Source organism: Phocoena sinus, chromosome 17 (assembly GCF_008692025.1).
Source record: "Phocoena sinus isolate mPhoSin1 chromosome 17, mPhoSin1.pri, whole genome shotgun sequence".
Classification (NCBI taxonomy): Eukaryota; Metazoa; Chordata; class Mammalia; order Artiodactyla; family Phocoenidae; genus Phocoena; species Phocoena sinus.
This window is the reverse complement of record NC_045779.1, coordinates 42,421,840-42,439,363: the sequence shown is the minus strand read 5'-3', so window position 1 is coordinate 42,439,363 and position 17,524 is coordinate 42,421,840. Positions and strand designations below refer to the sequence as shown.

The following is a 17,524-nucleotide window of genomic DNA, read 5'->3' as shown; positions in this document are numbered from 1 at the left end:
GTGTGTGTGTCATGCCACTGCCTATTGGAAGATCACTCACAAGCATTTAACATGGGGGGCAGAGGACAGGTATCTTCATTTTGTCTGGGAGTGGACAAAGGGATATGGGAGTGTTAATTCACAGAATTAAAATGTCTTGATGGGAATGTCTTGGATGACGACTTCTCTTGTAAAGCTTAATATAGCAGGGTGCAGCCTTTCTTTGTGGTCTGATGTCTCGGTGTTGCTGTCGGGGTGCTATGCCAGATCCCAGAGACACTGGCCAGGAGCATGCGCCAGCCATACTCCTGCCCTGACCTGATGGGGGACTTCAGCACCTCGCCCTCCGACATCATATGGCTAGAAATCACGACTTAGGGGTGAAGCCCAGGATCCCCTTTTTCTCCCGCTTTACATAGTTAAATTTTGGCTTGAATGACATGTTCCGTGCTCATGAAGTCTACTTTCTTACTTTTCATTTTATCTTTTTACCCCCTATGGTAATTTCCTAGGGCTGTCATAACAAATTACTGCAAATTTGGTGGCTTAAAACAATAGAAATTTATTCTCTTACAATTCTGGAGGCCAGAAATTTGAAATGAAGGTGTTGACAAGGCAGCACTCCTTCCAGAGGCTCTAAAGGAGACTCCATTCTTTGCCTCTTCTAGCTTTTGGTGGCTGGCTGCCAGAAATCCTTGGCATTCCTTGGATTGTAGCTGCATCACTTCAGTCTCTGCCTGTATCTTCACATTAACCTTCTCCTCTATGTGTCTGTGTATTTTCCTCTTCTGTCTGTCTCAAATTTCCCTCTGCCTTTCTCTCAAAAGGACACTCGACATTGGATTTAGGGCCCACTCCAATAATCCAGGATGATCTCTTCCTGCAAAGATTTTTTTTTTATTTCAAATGAGGTCCCATTCAAAGGTTCTGGGGATTAGGATGTAGACATATCTTTTGGGGGCTGCTTTTCAACCCACTATATCCTCTATAATCTGTTCTCTTTTTTCAAATTGTATATCATTTAAGATCAATAATGACTAATTTCAGGACGTATCTCCTTGTCTTTCTTTTCCCAATTTTTTTTTATTGTGGTAAAATACACATAACATAAAATATACCGTTTTAACCTTTTTTTTTTTTTTTTTTTGCGGTACGTGGGCCTCTCCCTGTTGTGGCCTCTCCTGTTGTGGAGTACAGGCTCCGGACGCGCAGGCTCAGCGGCCATGGCTCACGGGCCCAGCCGTTCCGCGGCACGTGAAATCTTCCCAGACCGAGGCACGAACCCGTGTCCCCTGCATCGGCAGGCGGACTCTCAACCACTGCACCACCAGGGAAGCCCTAACCATTTTTAAATATACAATTCAGTGGCATTAAGTACATTCACATCACACTGTCTACTACAGAAATTTCTAACATCCCAAACTAAAACTCTGTATACATTAAACAATAACTCTTCATTATCTCCTCCCCCCAGCACCTCATAACAACAGTTCTACTTTCTGTCTCTATGAATTTGACTATTCTAAGCATCTCAGATAAGTAGAATCATACAATATTTGTTCTTTTGTCTGGCTTCTTTCACTTAGTATAATGTTTTCAAGATTCATTCATTGTTGTAGCCTATATCGGAATTCATTCTTTTTTTTAAGGTTGAATAATATTCCACTGTATGTATGTACCACATTTTGTTTGACCTTTCATCTGTATGTGAACACTTGGGTTGCTTCCACCTTTTGATTGTTGTGACTAATGCTACTATGAGCATGGATGGACATTTATCTCTGTGAGAGTCTGCTTTCAATTCTGTGGGTATATACCTAGAGCTGGGATTGCTGGATCATGTGGTAATTTTATGGTTACGTTTTTGAGGAACCTGCATACTATTTTTTGTAGCATTGTGCTATTTTACATTCTCACCAGCAATGCACAGGGATTCCAATTTCTCCACATTCTTGCCAATACTTATTTTCTGTCTTTTGATAATAGCCATCCTAATGGAAGTGAAGTGTTATCTCATGGTTTTGATTTCCATTTCCCTAATAACTAGTGATGTTGAGCATCTTTTCATGTACTTATTGTCCATTTGTATATCTTTCTTGGAGAAATGTCTATTCAGGTTATTTGCCCATTTTTAAATTGGGTTGTTTTTGTTGTTATTGAGTTTCTGGTCTCATTTTAATTGACTTTTCTCTAGTTTTGGTCTGCCTTTCAGCCAACATTTGCTGGCTGAAGTCTCCTAGCCCTTTGACTTTTTACTGCCTCTGCTTACTGTTCTTCCAGCCATCCCCTGTCAGTTTTTGTACCCCAATTCTAATACTCAGTCTAAGTGCCTTTATAATTCTTCCTTTGTAATCAATCCATTGGGAGGTCTTTGAGTTAAAATGGATTTCAGACTTGCTAGTCTACAAGTAGAGAATTGCTTATTTGTATTTAATTATTAAATTACTTTGCTTCGTGCAGTAGATGTGTGCTGGAGAATTTGTGTAAATATTTAATAGTTGTAAATTGGCATTTAAATTTTTTTGGGTATTATTTTTTAAAAATAATTTTTAATGATTCCTTCAGTGATGAGTATAACACTCTTGAAACTTACCTGCCATGTAATTGTGTATATTTTTATGACGGGACATATCCATTTTAGCAGTAATACAAAATTTAATCATTAAAATATTTTTGATTTAGTATTAACGTTAAAATAGGAGAAATGCATATTCTAATGTGGAGGCAAGAAGTCAACCTTTGGACCAGTTGGAGAATATATCTGCTATCCTACGTTGGTTATTTTGTGTTAGAGAAACTCAGTGTCACCTAAATATGGATGTTTGATTTTTAAAGACAAGTACCCTCGCATTTTCTTCTTATATTCTTTTACTTCTGTTCCCCTTTTCTTTATTTCCTTCTACACATATTTAGGGTACATTTATCATGTCCCAGTCAGACTTTGAGGATGTAGTGGTAAGCAGAGCAAGTATGTTTCCTGTTCTCTTGGAACTTCCATTCCAGTGATAACTAGCATTCTAATGATAGAATTATTTAGCTTTCTGTGTGTGTGTGTGTGTGTGTGTGTGTGTGTGTGTGTAGAGGGTGTGCATATATATTCAGTTGTTTAGAACGTAAGACCGTAGACTGTAACAACTTTTATTCAAGTATAGGTATGTATGTATATTACAAATTATAAAGGATTTTTTATTATTTTGGCATTACATACATTACTTGTTTTTCTCCTTTGAACTTATCCTCATCTTCCCTTTTTCCCCTCTCCCCACTGCTGCCTTTACTTCCTTTGACTGTTCCCTGTTGCCTAACAGTGTGTGTACATGAATGCTCACACAATCCCTTTCATACTTTTTTTATTTGCGGTACGTGGGCCCCTCACTGTTGTGGCCTCTCCCGTTGCGGAGCACAGGCTCCAGATGTGCAGGCTCAGCGGCCATGGCTCACGGGCCTAGCTGCTCCGCGGTATGTGGGATCTTCCCGGACCGGGGCACAAACCCGCATCCCCTGCATTGGCAGGCGGACTCTCAACCACTGCGCCACCAGGGAAGCCCTCCCTTTCATACTTTTACTTTTCTTTCTTTTCATACTGCCTCTCTTCCTCCCTATCTGTTCCCTATATTTTTCTGCCTGATTATTTTAAGTGATACCTTGATTCTACTAACTATACTTTCAGATCAGAAATAGCCAAGGATCCACAGGAGTGGGCAAATTGGATCATTGGAGAATTTCAGTATTACTTCCAGGACATGTGGTTTTTCACTCTATTTGAAAGTTAGAGTTGTTCTGCCCTGTGGTTCTAATACATATGGGAGTACAAGGCATTCCAGCCCCAAAATTGAGGATTAAGGTTTATTACAGTGACAGTTTCAACATATTTCTGTCTAGTCAGAGTTATTATTCTTAAAGAGATGAATAAGCAAGGAAAACAGAATAAACAGATCTCAGCTTCTCTTGGTTGAGTCTGCTGAGGTCACCCCATGGGTTTCACACGGAAGGCAAATTCCCACTGTTAATTTATATTCAAACCTTGCCATTGGTGTTGCCAAGTCCTCTGTAAACATGATTAGTTTGGTAACTACTGAGGAAGCAATCATCATTTTCTCACTGACATACTAATTATGTGAATATGAATTGTAGTGTTGGAGACATATTTCCATTAAGTATTGCTTAGATAAAGAAGTATAGTAGGAGGATTGAGCTGCTTTGTACCCAAAGGTGGAATTGGGGCCCGGCATCCCCTCCTTGCCTGGGCTGAGCCCTGCCCCATCCTATTTCTCCTGGTTGAGGTGGGCTCAGCCAAGAGTGTCCCAGTCATTCCAGTGCAGCCCGCTGCACAACAAGCTTCTGGCTCAAGTTTCAGACCCACGTTCACCCATTGCTGGTGTCCTGTGCACTCCCATCCAGGTAGCGAGCTCTCCACAGCCAAACCTGCCAGCAGCAGAGCAGCTGGAGGATCCTAAGCAGGCCCAGGACTCAGATCCCCGTTCTCCTACCCTTGGCATTGCACGGACACCTATGAAGACCAGCGGAAAGCCCCCAAGCCCACTGGTGAAACAGCTGAGTGACGTATTTGAGACTGAAGACCCCAGATTAAGTCTTCCCTCAGAACCTATTCTGCCCCTAGAGACACTTTCATCTTCTCAACTGGACTTGCCTCTGGGCACCCAGTTTTCCCTTGAGGATCAGACTGAGACTCCTTTCCAAGCAGGTGTTTTCCAAGGAGGAAACAGGACATCCCTCAGAGACCCCTATAGCCAGCCAGCGCTTGGACAAGCCCTTGAGAGACCCCGACACTCCTTGATCTTCAGGTTCTAAGCGCAGCAGACAGAAACCAAACAGCAAGGTGCTAGGGAGATCTTCTCTCACCATCTTACAGGGTGACAACTCCCTTGGGACTCTGACACCACGACAGGGTAAGCAGCCTTCTCCCCTGAGTGAAAATGTTAGGGAACTAAAGGAAGGGGCCGTTCTGGGAACTGCACGACTTCTGAAAACTGGAGGATGAGCATGGGAGCAAGGCCAGGGCCATGGCAAAGAAAATCGGCACTTCGCTTTGGTAGAGAACTAGGCTGTGCATGGGCCCAGCACGGGACTCACCACCAGGGGCCTAGTGACGTTCTGTGTCCTCTCACCCCTTCTTTCCCTGGGAGACTGGAAAGGCTCATTTTCTTCAACTCCTCCTATTACTACCAACTCTGGGACTGAGAGCTTCCTTAGCTTTCTTTGTGTCTTATGTGTTTCTGTATATTGTAGGAAGTGATTTAAAAAAAAAAAAGTTACACTAGACTCCATCTATTTAAGATTTTAATGTGGGATACTGACAAAGGCAGTATTTCTCTGTATATGTGTGGTAGCACTCACAGGAGACAATTTAAATTGATTTATTAATGATTGAAAGATGATTTACATTTCATACTTAAAAAATAATTAATTGATATTATTACATTGAATTTTTTTTTATATACAGCAGGTTCTTATTAGTCATCCATTTTATACACATCAGTGTATACATGTCAATCCCAGTCGCCCAATTCATCTCACCCCCACCCCCACCCCCCACTGCTTTCCCCACTTGGTGTCCATATGTTTGTTCTCTACATCTGTGTCTCACTTTCTGTCCTGCAAACTGGTTCATCTGTACCATTTTTCTAGGTTTCACTTATATGCGTTAATATACAATATTTGTTTTTCTCTTTCTGACTTACTTCACTCTGTATGACAGTCTCTAGATTCATCCACGTCTCTACAAATGACCCAATTTCGTTCCTTTTTATGGCTGAGTAATATTCCATTGTATATATGTACCACATCTTCTTTATCTATTCATCTATCGATGGGCATTTAGGTTGCTTCCATGACCCGGCTGTTGTAAATAGCGCTGCAGTGAACATTGGGGTGCATGTGTCTTTTTGAATTATGGTTTTCTCTGGGTATATGCCCAGTAGTGGAATTGCTGGGTCATATGGTACTTCTATTTTTAGATTTTTAAGGAACCTCCATACTGTTCTCCATCGTGGTTGTATCAATTTACATTCCCACCAACAGTGCAAGAGGGTTCCCTTTTCTCCACAGCCTCTCCAGCATTTGTTGTTTGTAGATTTTCTGATGATGCCCATTCTAACTGGTGTGAGGTGCTACCTCATTGTAGTTTTGATTTGCATTTCTCTAATAATTAGTAATGTTGAGCAGTTTTTCATGTGCTTCTTGGCCATCTGTATGTCTTCTTTGGAGAAATATCTGTTTAGGTCTTCTGCCCATTTTTGGATTGGATTGTTTGTTTTTTTAAATATTGAGCTGCATGAGCTGTTTATATATTTTGGAGATTAATCCTTTGTCCATTGATTCGTTTGCAAATATTTTCTCCCATTCTGACGGTTGTCTTTTCGTCTTCTTTATGGTTTCCTTTGCTGTGCAAAAGGTTTGAAGTTTCATTAGGTCTCATTTGTTTATTTTTGTTTTTATTTCCATTACTCTAGGAGGTGGGTCAAAAAAGATCTTGCTGTGATTTATGTCAAAGAGTTTTCTTCCTATGTTTTCCTCTAAGAGTTTTATAGTGTATGGCCTTACATTTAGGTCTTTCATCCATTTTGAGTTTGTTTTTGTGTATGGTGTTAGGGAGTGTTCTAATTTCATTCTTTTACATGTAGCTGTCCAGTTTTCCCAGCACCACTTATTGAAGAGACTGTCTTTGCTCCATTGTATATCCTTGCCTCCTTTGTCATAGATTAGGTATCCATAGGTGGGTGGCTTTATCTCTGGGCTTCCTATCTTATTTCATTGATCTATATTTCTGTCTTTGTCCCAGTGCCATATTATCTTGATTACCGTAGCTTTGTAGTATAGTCTGAAGCCAGGGAGTCTGATTCCTCCAGCTCCGTTATTTACCCTCAAGACTGCTTTGGCTATTTGGGGTCTTTTGTGTCTCCATACAGATTTTAAGTTTTTTTTTTGCAGTATGTGGGCCTCTCACTGTTATGGCCTCTCCTGTTGCGGAGCACAGGCTCTGGACGTGAGGCTCAGCGGCCATGGCTCACAGGCCTAGCTGCTCTGTGGCATGTGGGATCTTCCTGGACTGGGGCATGAACCCGTGTCCCCTGCATTGGCAGGCAGACTCTCAACCACTGCGCCACCAGGGAAGCCCCAGATTTTAAGATTTTTTGTTCTAGTTCCGTAAAAAAGGCCATTGGTAGTTTGATAGGGATTGCATTGAATCAGTAGATTGCTTTGGGTAGTAGAGTCATTTTCACAATATTGATTCTTCCAATCCAAGAACATGGTATTACTCTCCATCTGTTGGTATCATGTTTAATTTCTTTCATCAGTGTCTTATAGTTTTCTGCATACAGGTCTTTTGTCTCCCTAGGTAGGTTTATTCCTAGGTATTTTATTCTTTTTGTTACAGTGGTAAATGGGAGTGTTTCCTTAATTTCTCTTTCAGATTTTTCATCATTAGTGTATAGGAATGCAAGAGATTTCTGTGAATTAATTTTGTATCCTGCAACTTTACCACATTCATTGATTAGCTTTGGTAGTTTTCTGGTAGCATCTTTAGGATTCTCTATGTATAGTATCATGTCATCTGCAAACAGTGACAGTTTTACTTCTTTTTTTCCAATTTATATTCCTTTTATTTCTTTTTCTTCTCTGATTGCCATGGCTAGGACTTCCAAAACTATGTTGTACAGTAGTGGTGAGAGTGGACATCCTTGTCTTGTTCCTGATCTTAGAGGAAATGCTTTCAGTTTTTCACCATTGAGAATGATGTTTGCTGTGGGTTTGTCGTATATGGCCTTTATTATGTTGAGGTAGCTTCCCTCTATGCCCACTTTCTGGAGAGCTTTTATCATAAATGGGTGTTGAATTTTGTTAAAAGCTTTCTCTGCATCTATTGAGATGATCATATGGTTTTTATTCTTCAACTTGTTAATATGGTGTATCACATTGATTGATGTGCATATACTGAAGAATTCTTGCATGCCTGGGATAAACCCCACTTGATCATCATGGTGTACGATCCTTTTAATGTGTTGTTGGATTCTGTTTGCTAATATTTTGTTGAGCATTTTTGCATCTATATTCATCAGTGATATTGGTCTGTTATTTCCTTTTTTTGTAGTATCTTTGTCTGGTTTTGGTATCAGGGTGATGGTGGTCTCATAGAATGAGTTTGGGAGTGTTCCTTCCTCTGAAATTTTTTGGAAGAGTTTGAGAAGGATGGGTGTTAGCTCGTCTCTAAATGTTTGATAGAATTCACCTGTGAAGCCATCTGTCCTGGGCTTTTGTCTGTTGGAAGATTTTTAATCACAGTTTCAATTTCATTACTTGTGATTGGTCTGTTCATATTTTCTATTTCTTCCTGGTTCATTCTTGGAAGGTTATACCTTTCTACGAATTTGTCCATTTCTTCCAGGTTGTCCCTTTTATTGGCATAGAGTTGCTTATAGTAGTATCTTCGGATGCTTTGTATTTCTGCAGTGTCTGTTGTAAGTTCTCCTTTTTCATTTCTCATTTTATTGATTTGAGTCCTCTCCATGTTTTTCCTGATGAGTTTGGCTAATGGTTTTTCAATTTTGTTTATCTTCTCAAAGAACCAGCTTTTAGTTTTATTGATCCTTGCTGTTGTTTTCTTTGTTTCTGTTTCATTTATTTCTGCTCTGATCTTTATGTTTTCTTTCCTTCTGCTAACTTTGAGTTTTGTTTGTTCTTCTTTCTCTAGTTGCTTTAGGTGTAAGGTTAGATTGTTTATTTGAGATTTTTCTTGTTTCTTGAGGTAGGCTTGTATAGCTATAAACTTGCCTCTTAGAACTGCTTTTGCTGCATCCCATAGGTTTTGGATCATCATGTTTTCATTGTCATTTGTCTCTAGGTGTTTTTTGATTTCCTCTTTGATTTCTTAAGCAATTCTTGATTATTTAGTAACGTATTGTTTAGCCTCCATGTGTCTGTGTTTTTTACGTTTTTTTCCCATAATTGATTTCTAATCTCACCGCATTGTGGTCAGAAAAGATGCTTGATATGATTTCAGTTTTCTTAAGTTTACTTAGGCTTGATTTGTGACCCAAGACGTGAACTATCCTGGAGAATGTTCTGTGCACACTTGAGAAGAAAGTGTAATCTGCTGGTTTGGGGTGGAATGTCCTATAAATATCAATTAAGTCCATCTTGTTTAATGTATCATTTAAAGCTTGTGTCTCCTTATTAATTTCATTTTGGATGATCTGTCCATTGTTGAAAGTGGGATGTTGAAGTCCCCTACTATGACTGTGTTACTGTCAATTTCCCCTTTTATGGCTGTTAGCATTTGCCTTATGTATTGAGGTGCTCCTATGTTGGGTGCATATATATTTATAATTGTTATATCTTCTTCTTGGATTCATCCCTTGATCATTATGTAGTATCCTTCCTTGTCTCTTGTAACATTCTTTATTTTAAAGTCTGTTTTTTCTGATATGAGTATTGCTACTCCAGCTTTCTTTTGATTTCCATTTACATGGAATATATTTTTCCATCCCCTCACTTTCAGTTTGTATGTGTCCCTAGGTCTGAACTGGGTCTCCTGTAGACAGCATATATATGGGTCTTGTTTTTGTATCCATTCAGTGAGCCTGTGTCTTTTGGTTGGAGCAATTAATCCATTCACGTTTAAGGTAATCGACAGCTATGTTCCTATTACTATTTTCTTAGTTGTTTTGAGTTTGTTTTTGTAGGTCCTTTTCTTCTCTTGTGTTTCCCACTTAGAGAAGTTCTTTTAGCATTTGTTGTAGAACTGGTTTGGTAGTGCTGAATTCTCTTAGCTTTTGCTTGTCTGTAAAGCTTTTGATTTCTCCACCGAATCTGAATGAGATCCTTGCTGCGTAGAGTAATCTTGGTTGTAGGTTCTTCCCTTTCATCATTTTAAGTGTATCATGCTACTCCCTTCTGGCTTGTAGAATTTCTGCTGAGAAATCAGCTGTTAACCTTATGGGAGTTCCCTTGTATGGTATTTGTCCTTTTTCCCTTGCTGCTTTCAGTAATTTTTCTTTGTCTTTATTTTTTGCAAGTTTGGTTACTGTGTGTCTCGACGTGTTTCTCCTCGGGTTTATCCTGTATGGGTCTCTCTGCACTTCCGGGCCTTGGGTAGCTATTTCCTTTCCCATGTTAGGGAAGTTTTCGACTATAATCTCTACAAATATTTTCTCGGGTCCTTTCTCTCTCTCTTCTCCTTCTGGGACCCCTATAATGCGAATGTTTTTGCGTTTAACGTTGTCCCAGAGGTCTCTTAGGCTGTCTTCATTTCTTTTCATTGTTTTTTCTTTATTCTGTTCCGCAGCAGTGAATTCTACCATTCTGTCTTCCAGGTCACTTATCCGTTCTTCTGGCTCATTTATTCTGCTGTTTTCTCCTTCTAGTGTAGTTTTCATTTCAGTTATTGTATTGTTTTTCTCTGTTTGTTTGTTCTTTAATTCTTCTACATCTTTGTTAAACATTTCTTGCATCTTCTCGATCTTTGCCTCCATTCTTTTTCCAGGGTCCTGGATCATCTTCACTCTCATTATTTTGAATTCTTTTTCTGGAAGGCTGCCTATCTCCACTTCATTTAGTTGTTTTTCTGGGGTTTTATCTTGTTCCTTCATCTGGTACATAGCCCTCTGCCTTTTCATCTTGTCTATCTTTCTGTGAATGTGGTTATTGTTCCACAGGCTGCAGGATTGTAGTTCTTGCTTGTACTGCATTTCATAATTTTTTGACTCTGATCCATAGTATGAAATATATTTCACATTGTGACCTATTATGCACATGTGTGCATGTATGTGTGTGCACACAGTTGAAACAAAATATACATAAAACAGTACTTACCTATGCATGTTCATAATGGGTTACATGTGAAATATATTTCATACTATGAATCACTGTTTGTGATCCACTCTGATTTCTGTTCTATCACAGTCTTCTCTTCTTCTACTGTATTTCATCTTTTCATTAAAAAAAAAAAAAGTGGTCCAAATCCATTCAGTTGATTTCATGACCAAGTATTGGTTTGTAACTTGCATCTGAAGAGGAAGAATCACTGTATCTTTGGAAATGTGATTTCTTCCAATGCCATAATGCTTTCCTTGTTGCCACATGATAGTGGTGTGACCTGGCGTTTGAGACTTGTGAGTCCTGAATCAATTCTGTTATCTGTCAGTTAGTTATAGTGGGCTCTCAATTAATTTTCCAGTTCACGGAATTGTTGTGAAGATCATACAAGACAATGTAAGTGAGCAATACATGTAAAATAGTAAATACTTCAGAAATATTAGGTAGCATTATTAAGTTTTCAAGTCTCAAATTGAGATATTAAAATAGTTCAAGTTCTTGCAGAGAGTAGGTTTTTTTTTTTAACGTTTTATTTTATATTGGAGCATAGCTGATTAACAATGTTGTGAGAGTTTCAGGTGTACAGCAAAACGACTCAGCCATAGATATACATGCATCCATTCTTCCCCGGACTCCCCTCCCATCCAGGCTGCCACATGACATTGAGCAGAGTTCCCTGTGTTATACAGTAGGTCCTTGTTGGTTATCCCTTTTAAATGTAGCAGCGTGTACATGTCAATCCACTTAGGGAGCTTTTGGCCATGGAAAGGATCAGGCAATTGCTTCATCATCACCTTATTTTGTTTGGGGCTATCGAGTAGGTTTGGCGGTATTGGGACCTTATGCAGTACCCAAGGGAGCTTATTGCCAGCTGTGGGAGGTTGCTGAAAGCTTTAAAGCCCTTACTTATGGCTGCTGAGATGACTTCTGTAGCCTCCACTGGAAACAGTATGGAAATAATGAGCCCATGAGGACACAGAGACATGTAGACTCTCTTTTCTAACCTCAGGTCAGACTGTGATAATACAGATGTTTTCTACTTCATTTTCACTGTATACTTGCTCAGTAATGGAAACTGTGATTCACAAGAGAGTAGAATGAATTTTTTCTGGAGCAGAGAATTCAGAGTCATTGGACCCCCAAAATTTCAGTTAAATATTGGTTTGTGTGTAGATGTGCATTTTGTTGGTGAGAGAGTTCACAGTTTTCATCAATGAAAATAAGAGTTTCTTGACCCCCAAAGATTGAGAACTATGGCTTTCAGTAATAATATTGGTGACCCTCAAGAGAGTTTCTTATTATATTGTGTATTTAGGATGTGGTTTTGTTTAGTATTTACTTTATTATAGCATGTCACTGTTCTGTGTTTTAATCTGGAACCAGTAACTATATATGCATATGGCATCTATGATTTCCCCCCAAACCCCTAATACTCTTTTACTTCTGGAAAGGTTAGTTTTAGATATGTCTAATTACTGTCTGAATTTCCTCATTCCACTGATTTAAAAAAATCTTTTTTTCTCTCAATTCTCACCTTTTCTCTGTCTTTTATTTTTTTTTAAACTTACTTTGTATTATAGTAATGATTATGTTGTCTTATTTCCTCTCTTAGATCTAAGTTTTAAATGCAAGTGTGTTTCATTTTTGTGTGTCTAATTGAACCTAGTGGAGTGACTTACATAAGAGCATCCAATAAATGTTTTTGTTGAATATGTGCTCAATTACCTTTCTTATCTCAAAGACACTTTGTGGTGGTAATATTGAAATCTAGCAAGCTCAGATTCTTCTTTCATACAATAATAATGTTGTACTTGTAGGTTAGAATAAGAGTGAAATAAGCTGAAAAATGAAAGTAAATGCTAATTAAATACAACTTGAAAGCCCTATCCTTGCTCATGGCTTGACTTTCAAACTTTTACTAAGTGCAGTTTATTTATTTAAAATTTCAATTTTATTTATTTTTTATTTATTTATTTTTTATACAGCAGGTTCTTATTAGTTATCTATTTCATACATATTAGTGTATATATGTCAGTCCCAATCTCCCAATTCATCACACCACCACTCCACTTTCCCCCCTTGGTGTCCATACATTTGTTCTCTACATCTGTGTCTCTATAAAATATCAGTTTTAAATTGATTTAATTCATACATACATATATATACATATACATTTATTTATTATTTTATTTATTTATTATTTTGGGGGGGCACTTTAGATCCTGGAGATCAGAAAGACTTAATGTTGGCCTCTGGACAGTAGTTTTAGTTTGCTAATGGGGATATAATCATTAACCCTGTTGAGGGTCTTAAAAGCAATTGTATAGACTTACTATATTGATCATAGTAAGTTTTGTTGTGTTTTGTTTTTAAACCTGTCATAGAAACTGTTTAGGCTAACATTTATTTTAGAAGACGTAAATATCTAGGTGTGTTTGTGTTAGGAGGTTGGGTGGTATCTGAGGGCAGGTGTTGACTCTGTAATTTCAAGTGTACAACACTTAATTCATGATGTTTTTGGAGGAAATGCTGTCTGTAGCAAACTTGACTTTTGAAATCATGGCTGATCAGACATATTTTTAAAAATGAAGATAGTCAGACACTTGTAAGTCAGACACATCTGACTTAAACAAAAACTATGTATTTTAGTTAAATTCTTGCAGAGTAGAATTTTCAGCTGTCCTAGAGGACTATATTAATTACAGATTATTTGTTTATCTTTACTTGGTTTTCAGTATAACTTTTACATAAATAGAATCATCTTCATTACATCTGGGATCATTTAAATAGCATAATTACATGTAGTTGTGCTATATAATGAAAGGTAAGGGATAAATGATCAGAGGTGACTTTATAAGCATTGCAGTTAAGTGACTTATAAACTGAAGGTTACCATTTTAATTGGAAGGTTTGTGGATCTCTTAAATTCTGTAATCAAATGAGTGATATCAAAGGAAGAAGTAATTTAACATAACAATTGTGGCTTACACTGAACATATGTTCCTGTTAATAAGTTGCATTATAGTCTTTAAGGACTTGTATGTAGTTAGTACATTTTGGTTCATTTGATACCCACAGTTTTTCTTAATTTTTATTAGTGAGTTGTTACAGTGGTTAACAAGAAATACACAGATTTAAGTTGCAATAGTTTTCCCAGGGTTATATGATCTAACTTCACAAGCTTCTTGGACATATGTAGATGCTTTTCTATTTTGCTTTAGTTATGACATACAATTGATATAGGCAAGCATGAAAGCTTGGGCAAATTTTCATTGCTTTTTCTGGATCTTGCTCAGGTTCTGTGGTATTTATGTAAAGCACAATTTTGTTACTTGGGAATGCATGTTGAAATTATCATGTGCACTATTTTGCTGTAGGCCTGTTGGCACTGCCACAAAGGTAATACACTGCAGTAGGCCATTTCCTTGTCGGCTGCATTTACAATTTAATAGAAATATTACATGACTTTTTAAACAAGTGTTTTGGCAGGGAGGAAATGGCAGATTCCTTACAAACAAGCATAGCTTCCTTTCCTTAACCACACTCCAGCTACTCAAGAAATTGTACTTGGTTTCAAGTTTGGGGGTTTGAGGGTAGAATGGGAAGTCAGGTTGAAACAGGAATGACATTGATATTTATTGATACTATAAAATAGTTATGTATTTTTAACTGCTGGATTTTATTACTATATAGTTTCAGTGAGTGACAACCAATATATTTCTGAATTAGGGCCGAGTTTATTTTTACGCAGTTCACCTGGCTGGGACTATCTGGTTTTGATTGGTTGAAAAGGTCAGGACTACCAGATAGGCTCTAAAATGTTAGTTTACTTTTTGTAAGTTTTTTTTATAGTTTTGGCTTTGCTGCATATATTGGTCTTCATGATATTTGCCTAAGCGCTACTTCTTTCATATCAATGATGATTTTATCTTGAAGATGAATCACTTTGGAGGGTAGAGAATATGAAAAGAAAATTTGGTAGGCTTGTTAGCACTGACATACAACATAATGGATTCCTAGCACATCTTTTGGTCAGTTTGTTTTAGTTCTCTATTGTGTGTTTCAAATTTGAAAGGTCACGTTTACACTTTTTTTTTCTTGGATGTTATTCCATCCTATCACATTCTTATTTTATTTAGTTCTTTGAATCTTAAGTCATTTGTAGTTTTGGATAAAATGCTGATCTCTTTAATTCTAAAGTATTTTATACTTTTGGGAACTCCACAGAAAAAAAAATGCACTTTACTTTCAGCCTTGACTTTGGCCACATTTTACTTTCTAGTGTAGATCCCGGCTTTTTCTTCTGTACAGAAAGAGAACAGTTTATAGTTAGGTCTTTCCCCTTTTCTTTTCTTATTGCTTCTGACTTCTTAGCCAGCTTACCTGGCAGCTGTACTAAGTTATGCTGCTGTGGTGTGGTAGAGACTGGCATTGGGTGTGTTCTTATAGCCATCACAGCATTGGCTTTTGTTATTTTCCATGTTTCAGTTTGTTGGTAATGGACATATGGACGTCATATGTTCCACAGAGTACTGTACGAAGCCAATTTGAACTGTTTCCATTTGCCTCCAGTCCAATCATGATATTTATTTTTCCATGGCACTTACCCAGATTATCCATACCTCCTGCTTAGCTTGTGTCACTGCCACCATGGACTGTATTTCTTCTGATTGCCTCCAGTTTTTCACAGTATCTAATTGCCTATTCTGCCTTAGCTTTCTTTGCACTGCATTGATTGATGTTTATAAAATATCCCAAGATCTTTTAGATAACAGATACTCAGGTGCAGAAAAGTATGATATTCAGCTTGTTTTTTGTTTATATATAAGGAAAGTTTTATATCCAGCCTTATAGAGTGGAATTGAATATGCTAGTGGAAAACTTAGAAGAGTAACTGTGTGGTTTTAGCCAATATTGCTTACTTTTTAGTATCAACAATAACAGCAATGTGATCTCCCAGAGAACCTTTGATATAACAAATCAGGTCATAATTTTATTGCTGAATTTTGAAGAGAAGATCCTGGATGCTTCTTTCTAGGCTTGAGAAAATATGGCTACATTATTGTTTACCATAGCTGTTCTTCACCTCTTAGCCCTCTATAACGTCATTTTAGATACTGATTTTCAGAATATGAATAAATGAGTTGCAGTCATTTCATGACATTAGGTCAGTCAACTATTACCGTGACCTAGAAGCTTTGGCTTTACAAAGGAATGCATTTATTCATTCATTTAGCAGATATTTACTGAGCACCTACTATGTGCTAGGGACTGTTCTAGGTGCTGAGGATGCAGCAGCAAAAAAAAAAAAAAGATGAAAAATTCTCTTTATTGCTTTTGTATTCTAATGAGGGAGAGAGATAATAAAGAAGAGAAGTAAATACAGCATCTAGTATGTTAGTAATAAGTCCTGCAGTAGAAAAAATAATGCAGGGAAGTGAGATAGGAAATTTCAGCGACGGAGTGGAGTGGTTGATGTACAGTACTGGATTGCTAGTGAAGGCCTCACTAAGGAGATGACACTTGAATAAAAACTTAAAGAAAATGAAGATATCTGTGTACGGAATATACCAGGTAGAGGCAACTAACTGCAAGTTCAGTGGTCCTGAAGTGGGAGTGTGGTAACTCCAGGTGCGGATCATAGAGACTTGAAGGTTATAGTAAATACTTAGGCTTTTATTCTGAATAGGTGAGAAGTCATTGAGGATTTCTGAGTAGAGGAGTGACATGAGAATGAATAGCCTGGAGAGTTACAAGGGTGGAATCACATAAACTAGTTTAGGAGACTTGTATGAACCATGCAAGAGATGATTGGATGAGGATGTTAAAAGCAGTGAAGATAGTGAGAAGTAGTTGGTTTCTGGTATATTTTTAAAAGTAGATTAACAGGGTTTGTTGATGGATCAGGTGCATGAGAACACTGAAAATGCTTAAAACCATTCTGTACAACTTTGGGAGATGGTCTTTTTTCCACTATCAAAATGTAAGGCAGAAAATTGAATGGAATGTAGAGTTTATTCTTCCAGGAAGCCCAACTACAAATGTAATGCATGTTTATTGTGGAAAGGAAGGAAGGAGGAAAGAAAGAAAGCAAAATATAAACAAGAAAATAAAAATCACTTGCACTTGTTCTGCCTAGAGATTCACAGTTGGCACTTGGTATATGGTATTCCTGTTTGCTTTGCATATATATCATGACCACGAGAACGTGCTGTTTTTAACCAGAATTGGAATCATGAGATTGTGTTGTTTTGTAATTTTCGTTTTTCATTTAGCACTGTATCTTGGGAGCTTCCCCATATTCTTAAGTGTTTTGAGCCCTAACATGTTTAGAAAATTGCTTAAATGAAATAATTTTATATATTCTACTTCTATGATAGAGCTTTAAAATGAGTAGTGTCCTTTTTTAAGGCAAAAGGGAACAACTTAAAGAAGCCATTGCTTATAGGGGTAAGGGGAAAAAGGGTTATTATGGGATTATGTGAAATCATGTGTGTGAAGCTTGTGAAAGCATTATAGAATTTAAAGAATCTTTCATTCAAAAAAAAAATTTTACAAAAAGGAGTCATTGCTAGTCAACAATCCTAAAGTGTGTAAAAATGTCTTGGTTTTAATATTTAATACTAATAAATTATTATCTACTAATTATCATAAATTATACTTTTAAAGACTGTAAATATTCTGACAACTTTTAAATTAAGGTATAACA

At 37.5% G+C, this 17,524-nt stretch overlaps 1 protein-coding gene and 1 pseudogene across 1 annotated transcript in view; both read left to right on the top strand.

The window, feature by feature from the left end:
- Positions 1-17,524, top strand: part of STK3 (serine/threonine kinase 3) — a 327,530-nt gene that overhangs the window by 109,674 nt on the left and 200,332 nt on the right. The gene's annotated exons all lie outside the window — the stretch shown is intronic.
- LOC116742684 lies at positions 2,905-5,044 on the top strand (annotated as a pseudogene).